The following is a 10,979-nucleotide window of genomic DNA, read 5'->3' as shown; positions in this document are numbered from 1 at the left end:
CAGTAAACCGTGGCTTCTGTTACGGCAGCAGCCAGAACAAGGGCAGATGCTGGGATCCTGACTTCCCTGGGGGTGCCAGGGAGACAGAGGCACCTGAGCCACTATTTGTCAGTGCCCATGGCCCTGCTTGGGGCCCAAGGGGCTCTGGAGGTGGCTGTGGTTCTAGCACCATGGGTCACTTAGGGACACACCCTGTGTGTGGCTTCTGCCTTCTCTCACGTGACGCTAGCTGGTCCAGTTACCCCCTGTTTTTCTCTTCAAGTGCATAGTTTCTGCAAGTTATAAAAAAATGGCCATCTGCAGCAGAGAGAGGAGAGAGAAATCCAGACGAGGGGCCTCTGGAAACCTGGGTTCTCACCCTACCTGTGCTATGTGGCCTTGGACAGGTCACCTCTCTTCCCTGGGTCTGAGCAATCATTTCTGTAAAAGCTCCAGGTTGGCCCAGAGGATCAGGGGTCCCTCTGGCTGGGAAAAATCTATTCTGAGGATCAAAAAAAAAAAAAAAAAAAATCAAACCCAAGTTCTGGTGCCAAAGTTGAAAGCCTCTCATCTGTGAAACGAGGGTTTAAATTACCCTGTGTTTAAAAAAGAAGAAAGAGGGAAAAAATTAACGGGGCTTAGAATGGAAAGTCCAAGTGCAAAACCTGCTCTGCAGGCAAAGAGGGTGGGTGGGGGCGGGGCAGGATTATTATCTTCGTCATCTGAGCTTTTGGAGCAGGGGCTCCTGGGTGGCTCAGTCTGTTAAGTGTCTGACTTCGGCTCCAGTCATGATCTTGTGGTTTGTGGGTTCGAGCCCTGCATCGCGCTCTGTGCCGACAGCACGGAGCCTGCTTTGGATTCTGTGTCTCCCTCTCTCTCTGCCCCTCCCCTGTTCATGCTCTGTCTCTCTCTCTCAAAACTAAATACACATTTAAAAAAAGTTTTTCAGGGGTGGGGAGGGGTGGAGAAGTTCCAGATGAGGCCTTAGAAGGGCAGACGGTGTGCCCCAGAATGGGAAACTGGGGAAGGTGTGGGGGACAGCTGGGGGAATCTGACCACAGAGGTCTGGTCAGAGGGCAGAGGTGACCTGGAGGCTGGGCTGGTGAGAAATGTGCTCAGTGTAGAGAAAGGGTGAGTTTTGCTGAAGAAAACCCTGGCAAATGGCCTTTCCCAGTGAGCTAGTCTCACAGGCCTGATGGGGTCTTCAGAACTTGCATTTGCTTCCCCCTATTCAGTTTGCTTGAACATCAGCGCTGGGTCCTGGGGTCCGGGTGAGGGCTGGCATGAAGGATGTTGTGCCCCGTGCAAACTGGGGCCAGGCAGGACCCATTCAGTGTCGGGTGGGGGGGAGGGCGTGGGCAGGCCACAGTGCAAGGATGGCATATGGGGCCATCTCAAGGTGTTTGGGGGCCAAGGGCTGTTAACAGATTGGAACACTGGGGAATTCACAGAAGTTGGTGTGGACCATGAAGGACGAGATTTGTGGGCAGTGCTCCAGGTGGAGGTGTGGCATGAGTGAAGGCTCAGAGGCGGGCGAGTATAGTCTGTTTGAGGAACAGGAAGCGGCCCAATGTCAACCACTGCTTCTAGGCCCCTTGCTCAGTCTAGAGACTGGGGAACCCCCAGACAGGACAATCTTATGTGCAAGGAACTCCCGCACTTGCCAGCACAGCTGATTGGATCAGGTGGACTCCTGGCCTATGCTGAGCCAATCAGAGCCCTGCTCCTGGGAACTGGGAACTTGGACTCTGAGAACTAGTCAGATGGATGGCGGGAAAGCTCATCATGGGAGCGGGAATTGGAGGCAAAATGAAGCCACCTGCCAGCATGGGGTTATAGGGCCGTGAGTAAGCAGAGAAAGCAGGCCTACAACGGAGGGCAGGAGAAGGGGGCAGAGAGCAGAGACAAGCCGGATAGATACCCTGGAGACCCCGTAGGAGGTATCCTGTTGCGTTTCCATGGAACTCCCCTGAGGTAGTACCAGTGGGTTTATGTTCCTGGCCACCAGCGACCCCTGGGCCAGGACCCCTGGCTTGTTACAGGATGGAACAGGTGTGCTGGGGAGGGACCGGTGCCTGAGGCATTTGGGGCCAGTTTGGGCAGGCTTCCAGATCCCTTGTAACTTTGTAGGTAGTATGTGGAGGGGTGGGGGCTGGGGGTGGGTTCACTGATGTTTGCAAGTGCCCTGGAAGCCCAAATGTAGTAGAAGAGAAGGGGATGGATCCCGAAGTTAAGGCCCTGAGTGTCCCCAGACAGGGAGCCTCAAGGGCAGGAGGCAGCTCAGAGAGCCTTGCTGGGTGCTCCTTGCAAGGCCTGGGCCCAGATCCCCAGTGGATGAAGGAGGCACCTTCTGCCAGATTCCCTGGCGTGCTCCCCCTCCCCAGTAATGGCAGTCTTGAGTAACCTGCCCCCAAACCCACACACCCAGCATCCACCGGCCATCCATAGGTTCACCCCTGCCCGGCCCAGCCCACATAAACAAGACCTTTTTAAGTACATGGCTTAACATCAAATCCACACTCCACACCACAGCTCACAAAACCTTTTCCGATCTGGCCTCTGCTTTCCTTTTTGGCCTCCCCCACCCCCCCCAACCACTCACACACCAGGCTTTTGTCTGGCTTTCAAACACAGTAAGCTCATTCCCGCCTCAGGGCCTTTGCACAGGCTGTACCTTCTGCCTGGAACAATCTTGCCCTTAGTGTCACATGACCAGCTCCTCATAAAGTTGCCACAAAACACTACCTTCTTGGAGAAGTCTTCCCTAGTGATGCTCTCTCTCTCTCTCTTTTTTTTTGTACAGCGTGTATTATTATTTAAAATTACCAATTGCTGATTTAGTCACTTATGAACCACCTCTCCCTCTGGAACGTAGGTTCCTCGAGGGAGGGGCCTTACTTTGTTTGCCAGCCTGCATTCCTTAGTAGCTACATGAGAAACAGCACACAAGGCCTTAGTGAACATCTGTCGAAGGAATGAATCTTTCCACGTACATGTGTATACATAGGTGTTCATTTAACTGAAGTGGGAACATACTGGAGGGATTTTTTTTTTTCACCCAGCCCCACGATAGGGCCATTTTCTACCTTCAGTGTCACTGTTGGTTTACTTGTCTGTCACCCGCCAGGGGGAGGGGTCTGTCTTTCGAAGGCTCTCCTCCTGCCACAGGCTGGCTCTGTGGCCCCAGGCAAGTTCTCTAGGAGCTTCTGTTGTCTCAGCTGGGATTTGAATGGCTCCTGCTTTCAGGCCGAGGAGAGTGAGTGATGTGTGTGTTCCAGGCCCGGCCCAGCTGGCTCAGGATACGTTCCACAAACGAGGGGTTTAGCTGGATCCCCGGCACCAGATTCTGGCTATAAACACAGAGGGTGGCCTTGCCCCTCTGCCCCCTTGCAGCCTTGGTCTGAGGCTTCAAGATGTGGTGGCCTCTGGCCTCCCACCTCGGCCCCCTGTAGGGTGACAGGAAGGGAAACTGAGGCCCCAGGTGGAAGAGAAAGGCTGCCCCAGAGGAGACCACACAGCCCTCAGCAGTCAGCATGGCCCACTTTCCAGCATCTGCCCCTCCTCTGGGAAAGCAAAGAACAAAAACAAACCTTGCTGTCATCAAGCAATTAAGTGGAAATCAAATAATCCCAAGAACAGAAAAGCCAATTAATAAAGGAGCAGTGAAAACTAACAGAACCACGGGGGCTGTGGAGGAAACACTACGCAAACACCCACGGAGCGGAAGCCGGAGACTGTCAGGGGAGGGCTGGGCGCTGGGCTGCCGGCCCTGTGGAGGGGGGTGGGGGGGCCCTGTCTGAAGATATCCCGCCATGAGAGATCCCCTTGGGCCCAGCCCAGCTCAAGGGAGCTGCCAGGCTCACTTGAGGAGACACGGTTTCTTGCACTGGAGGTTAGAGATTTAAGTTTATTAAACCTCTGTTATATGTCAGACCCTGTGCAAGGTGTTTTTACACATTAATTCCCCAAAAGTTACTACCCTCCACTTGGCCATCGCCCATGGCTCACCAGGCCCTACCTACTGTGGCCCCCATGGCCTCTCCAAAGTCCCCACCTACAACTTGCTTCCTTTTACCATCCTAGCCTCTCTGATGCTCCTGAAGCACTATAGGCACACTCCTGCCTCAGGGCCTTTGCACTTACTGTTTCTGCCCGCCTGGAACACGCTTCCCCTAGACATTCACAGGCCTTGATCAACTCACTCCATTTTGCTCAAATGTCACCTCATCCAAGAGGGCTTTCTTGACCACTTTTCCTAATGGAGCACCCGACCCCACCCTTCAGTCCTCATTCCCTTTCCCTGCTAATTTTCCTCCATAACAATTATTCCCACCACCTGACATCTTGTATGCTGATTTGGTTCTTTTCCATCTCCGTCCTACTAGAACATATGTCCATGAGAGGAAGAGCCCTTGCTTTATCCCAAGCACTTAGACCAGCATATAGTCAGGTATTCCACGCATAGTTGTTGCATGAATGACACAGGGAAGCACAGAGAGGTTAAGTTACTTGCCTGGGGTCACCCCAGCATTAAGCGGCAGACCTCTTCACCCCCTAACCCAGAACCTTTTACCCTCATTACACTGTTTCCCAGGCTTCTGTGGCTCCTGGCCTAATGCAGGCAGACAGTGGCCTCCCAAAGATGTCCAGGATTCACATCCTAACCTCCGGAGCTTTGAGTGTGTTGGGTTCAAAGCAAAGGGGAATTAAGGTTGCAGATGGAATTGTTTGTGAATCAGCTGACCTTAAGATAGGGGGAGCCTCCCCTGTTAGCCAGGTGGGCCCAAAGTAATCATGAGGGTCTTTAAATACAGAAGGGGAGGAGCCAGGAGGCAGACAGGATGTGGTGGCAGTGAAACAATGTGGAGGCTCCACCAGCCCTTGGAAATCTCCGGAGGCCTCGAGAAGCTGGGACAGGCAAGGAGACGGATTCTTTCCAAGCACCTCCGGAAGGAACATGGCCCTGCTGACATCTTGATTTCAACCCAGTGAGACCCTTTGCAGATTTCTGACCTCCAGAACTGTAGAACGTTAATCTATATTGGTTAGGTCACCGGATTTGTGATAATTTGTTACAGCAGTCGGGAACCTAACTATATGCCTGGAAGCTGCCTGGTCTCAGGGTGGGAGGCTGAGCAGAGGCGGTACCTGAGCCTGGGGACAGCACAGTACACAGGCCCTCAGTAAACCGGAGACCCTCAGGGCTTGGGAGCAGCCCCTGGGGAAGGGGCTGTCCTGTGGGCTGGGGTGGAGGGAAGGGAAGGGGAGAGGCAGGCAGGAGGGAGTCTCAAGTCTGCGCCTTTGGCCTGGTGGCTGCGGTGGGGGCTAGGGTGGAGAGGATTTCCAGAGCACCATGAAGCCATGCCCCTGACCCACAGTCCCTCCGTCATTGCATTCTGTCCTATTCCCTCCCCCTCCATACTTGCCTTTGGCTCACAATTAAGCACACACCTACACCAGTGGGTAGCCAGTGCGGAAGACCTCTGACCCCGCCCTGAAGCCTGGAGGATGGACACTCTCCAAGGAAAGAGAGGCCAGCTAAGAAGGGAAGTGGAGAGCAGCAAGGACAAAAGCCCTGTGCCCCTGCAACAGCCACTCTGGGGCATTGACGTCTCCTTCTCGGGTCTGAGACCCTCCCAGTCTGCCCGGCAGAGGTTACCAGGCTGGAAGGAGAAACCTGACCCAGAAGGGCCGGGTAGGAGACGTAAGGCAAAAGCCTGTAGCGACCCCTCCAAATGTGGGGGCCGGGTAAGGGCTCAGGCCCCGGACATGGATCTCAGCCTCACGTCCGGCCCTGCTCACGCTCTCCGGGTGTCCTCGGCCCCGTCCGTGGCCTGAGCCCTCTTGGCTTCTGGTTTCAGTTGCTGCATCCGTAAAATAGGGACCGTAACTCGGGCCCACATTCCGTACCTGGAATTCAGGAAGCCACCAATCCCTGAAAACAACACTGTTGTTCAAAACTCATTTGGTGGCAGACTTGACTTGAATTGACATGAGGCTGTAAACCTAGAGTTTACTTACTTTGCTTGATGCGGAAAGTCACGTGTATCACTGCAGATACGTTAATGTACTTGATTATGGGGTGCACCCCTGGAGGCTTTATAAAATAAACATTTTATGCACTGAATTACTTTTAAAACATCTGGTTCCAAGGGTTTTTTTTTTTTTAAGTTTATTTATTTTGAGAGCGCGCGAGAGAGAACAGCACAAGTAGGGGAGAGGCAGAGAGAGAGAAAGCTAGAGAACCCCAAGTGGGGCTTGATCCCACAAACCGTGAGATCATGACCTGAACCAAAAACCAAGAGTCAGAGGCTTAACTGACGAGCCACCCAGGCGCCCCCAAGGGTTTTTGAAAATGGATTTGGACCCACGGCATCCATCTATGGGGCTGAGATGAAGAGGTCCTTCCGCAGCTCCTTGGATGCCGTGGGCACTCAACAGATGCTCAGACGACCCCTGTAAGGAGGCGGTGGTGTTCTCATTGTACGCATCAGAAAACAGAGGCTCAGAATGGGTAAGTAACTTTCCCAGGGTCACCTAGCAGCTAAGACACAGAGCTGCATTCAAGCACAAAATTCACGGCCTTAGGCACTGAATTAGAATGTCCATTGTCAGGCGGTTCATTCTTCCAAGAGTCCATCCAGGAGGAATTCTATCCAGTGACTTCTGCCCTGCACAACCCCCCCCCCCCCCGCCCTCCTTTGTTCCTGCTGGACACAGGGCTCAGAGAAAGGCTGGCTGGAGTTCTGGGCTCCTCCGTTTCCATCCAGTTTGAAGCAGGTAGAGTTTGGGAACTCACAACTACCACATCCCTGGCAGAGAGCTCTTAAATGCCAGCACTGGGAAACTGATCTGTCATCCGTCACCCTCCCCTCCCTGGCCATTTTTACCAAGGTCTCTGGGCATTGGAGGGGCAGACTCCCCATAATCAGAGCTGCGGCTGGGAGGGGGGTGGTGGTATTCAGGCCCCTCTGTGCTCTTTAAAGTCTGTGTGGGTTCCAAGTTCATAGAGTCAGGGAACTGTGGGTGCTCCGGGGTCAGAGAGGGCTGGCTGGAGGTGCCTTGGCACCACTGGACCACCTTGGGCCACATGGGGACATGTCCTGTGAAGCCAGGGTCCCCAGTGAGGCTCTCTGGCATGTCTAGGCAACCATGGGTGGTATGAATGGAGGGCGTGATGACAGTGGGCAGTCCAGGGAGTCAGAGCAGCCAACACATGGATCATCCCTGAGGAGTAAGCGGAGATATGGGTGCCTTGTGCCCAATAACACCTAGAGCGTCCCCAGCAGAGCTCAGGAGCCCAGCCCCCAGGGGTGGAATAGAGGCCAGAAAGGACTGGGGAATAAACTGGACGATAGAATCAGGGTCCAAGAGGATCTTGGATGATTGGAGCAAACACCAGAATCGGACAAGACGAAACTTAACAGGGACAAAGGGGACATCTGCTTTGGGTGTCCCAAGAGCCAAGGCGGGCCCCAGCAGGGGTGACGATGACCTAGGGGCTTTAGCAAATACTCAGAGGGCCTGCTGCAGGCAGCAATGATTCCTTTGGGGGGAGGTACAGATACTCAGCACAGGATATTGACAAAGTGGGATATCAGTATCCAGGGTTGCCCCCCCCCCCACACCTAGGGTCTTGGGCCTGACACTACACATTGAGGTTTAGAGTTAGGGATGAGAAACATCCTATGTGACCGGACCCCCAGTCTGTTTTCAGACCCGTGACCAAGAAAACCTCAGGGGTAAAGGCTGTAAGGCATGGAAATGCAGGAGGGACTCAGGCTAGAGACAGAGGCATTTCTAAACCGTTTGGAATACCAGGCTCAGGCTTCTGTGACGACTAAGATGCCCTCCGTGTGTGTGGGTGGCCCACGTGCCGCGGGGGTGTCCCTTCCAGCCCTGGCCCCCCGGGCGCGGCCGGCCACTACGCCAGGGACCCGGAGGGGACAGGGGTGAAGAGCGGGGGGGGGGGGGGGGGGACCCGCTGTCTGAGACGGACGGGCAGCCTCAGCTGGCTCCGAGGCCCCCGGGAGGGAAGGAGGCGGGCAGGGGCCTAGAGGAGCGCACTCTCCCTTTTAATTACCCCCTCGGCCTAATTGGTCTCCCAGCCTCCCCTCCCGCTGGTAGGAAGAGGCCTTTGTTCGCCGCCCGCCTGTTTACCAAGCAAATGGTTTTTAAAAGCTTTCACAGACACACAGAACCCATTTAGGACGCTCGGCGGATAAAATTATTTATAGAGATGAATGGTTATCGTTCCCGTGCCTTTAGGAAACCGGGAGCCATATGCCCAGGCGCGCGGCGGGCGGGGCGCCTCCGCTCGGCTCCCTGCGGGCTGCGCCCCTGCGCCCCCGCCCTCCTCCCGCCGCCCCTGAGCCTCTCTTCCGACGGTCCCGGCCTCGGCCCTTCTCTTCCGCGTCTCCTGTCAGGTGTCCTTGCCGAGTTTCCCCGTAGCTTTCTCCGCCTCGCCCTCCGCCTTCCCGCTTCCCCTCTCTTCCTGAGCTCGCTGCTCCCCGCTTCCCGCTGCCGCCGGGCCTTCTTGGGCTCTGTATTCGCTTTTCTGGGTGTTTCTCTCTGTGTTCTCTGTCATGCTGAATGGCTGGCTCTCCTCATCTCTGCTCCCGTCTTGGTAAGCCTGCGTCTCTGGCTGCCTCACTGTCTCTCCCCCATCTCTCTGTCTCTCTGCCTTTCCTCCCACTGTGTCACTCTCTCTCTCCTTTATCTCTGCCTCTCTGTCTCTGTCTCTCTGTCCTTCCTCTCTCCCTCATGTCTGGATCTCTACCCCTCTCTCCCTTTCCCCTTCTCCCTCCCATTCTCCTGCTGTATGTACCCTGTGTATTTTGTCTGGCTGCATATGGTGGTGGTGAGCCCCTCTCTACAAGGACCCCTTTCCATGAGCCTCCTAGGACAGTGTGAGACCATGTGAGTGGCCGCTGGGGTGCTTTCCTGAATGTCCTGGGCTGGCTGCCTCTGCTGGCCAGAGTATGTTATGGCTCCATGCGTGTGACGCCTTGAGGGCAGGGCCCTCTGCTTCCCCTGCAGAGACAAGGCCCATGGTGGAAGAGGCTTCCCCCACCGCCCCTGGCCAAGGTCACTCAGTGGAGAAGTACGCAAGCAGAGAGAGGCGAGGCTGGGAGCCAGTGCACCCCTCGAGCTCTTGTCCTCAGGCTCAGACTCATGGGAACAGAAGATAGGTCCTAAGGGGGCACGAGAGGCTCCCCAGGGTCAAGGATAATAGGGGAAGCTCTTAGGAACTGGGCAGAACTTTGTGAAATTTCTCTGAGATTGGGTCCACTGAAGCTCACACCAAACAGGCTCCTATCCAAACTAAGCCCACCAAGTACACCCCAGTCATTCCCTCGGGTCTGATGTGGACCTTCAGGGATGGGAAGCCCTACTGTGAACCCACAAGTCTCTTTTCAGGCAGCTGTGCCTGAGGAAGCATCATCTCTATCTACACTGAGCCACCCCCAGTCCGTGGTATCCCAGAAAACAGCGGTCTTTGGAGTGTGGAGACAGGCTGGGCTCCAGTGCTGATTGGTACGTTACTAGCCGTGTCACTTGGTCCTTGAAAGCCTGCTTTCTTCCTCTAGAAAATGGGTTTGGTGATAATACACCTACATCTCCGGATTGATAGCAATATGACATGGTGATAAAAGCCCAAACTTGGGGTGGGGGATCACTAAAAAGCCTGTGTCCTAGGTCATATTCCCCTACTTCTTAGCTGTGTGGTATTGTGCAAGTTACATTGTTTCTTTCTCCGTGTTTTTTTTTTAGGCAGTTTCTTTCTCTATACAATAGTGATCAAAACAGTCCCTTTCCCTACTGACTGGTGAGAACAGTTCAGTGAGATTTTTACATGCACCGTGCTTAGCTAGGACAAGTCACTGGACCTCTTTGAGCCTCAGTTTCCTAGCCTGTAAAATGGGGATCGTGATAGCACTCACCTCCCACGGTGGTTGCGGGGACTAAACGAAGGAGCACCTGTAGAGCGTGTGGACCGCTGCCTGGTAAGGTGTGTGGCTCACATGAGGCTCACCTGTTATTAGCACAATGCCTGGCCTGCAGGAGGATGTGGTCCCATGTGTGCCCCGCCCCCCCGTGGACACTGATCTGCTTCCTCCCATACCCCTCTGGGAGTTCCCCTTTATCCCTGTCATATCCGCTATGACTGGAAGGAGGGGGAACGGTGGGTGGGGTGGGGTGGGCTGTGGTCTCCTGGGAAGACCTCTCTCCACGTTCCTGCTCATCCGTCTGTCCATATGCAGGCTCGCGCAGCTGGAGCCTCCCGAAAGCTCTTTAATGAGCCTCCATGGGGGCCAGGAGGCCCCCTGTGCTGCTCTGTGGGCTGGTAACAGCCCAGAGGGGGTGTGGGGGGGACTGGGGTAGAGCATCCTGATGGGAAGCCCCAGGTGGGGGAGACATTCCCGCGCACCATGCGCCCTGGCCGGGGTGTCTGGAGCTCCAAGCCAGCTCCTTCACCACGCCAAGGTGGACACGGCACACTGGGCACAGGGCTCCTGGGTCTTTGTGGCATCCTTATCATTCTGCCTGATCCGCTCATTAAATAGTCCTGCCCTTTTTCCTTCCTGGGGAATTGATGAGGGGAATTCAAATCGGGGGGGGTGTGTGTGGGGGGGGGGGTCCCTGAATCTCGTTTTCTGACTTTGTACTTGAACTTACATTTAGAGACATTTTGAATCTCCTTATCATCTGGACCTCAATTTGCCAGTTTATAGGATGGAATTAACAACCCTGACCCCACTTAGCCTTTTATGGGGGGTGGATGAATAATTAATAACCGCAGTAATACCAGCCAGCGTTTATTCAGAGTTTAGCTTTGTTGCATGGTCCTATTTACTGCTCACAACCTTATGAGTAGGGGCTAATATGGTCCCCATCCTCCACGCGGGAAAACAGGTGAAGCCCCTGGCACAAGGTCACACAGCGAGTAATTAGTGGAGGAGCTGAGGCCCCAACACTATCTGACGTGCTGCCCTGTA

This window comes from Lynx rufus, unplaced genomic scaffold (genome assembly GCF_022079265.1).
Source record: "Lynx rufus isolate CCGP_SWC_20201006 ecotype Redwood Valley unplaced genomic scaffold, mLynRuf1.p SCAF_18, whole genome shotgun sequence".
Lineage (NCBI taxonomy): Eukaryota > Metazoa > Chordata > Mammalia > Carnivora > Felidae > Lynx > Lynx rufus.
The sequence above is the reverse complement of the archived record's forward strand: the minus strand, read 5'-3'. Positions refer to the sequence as shown.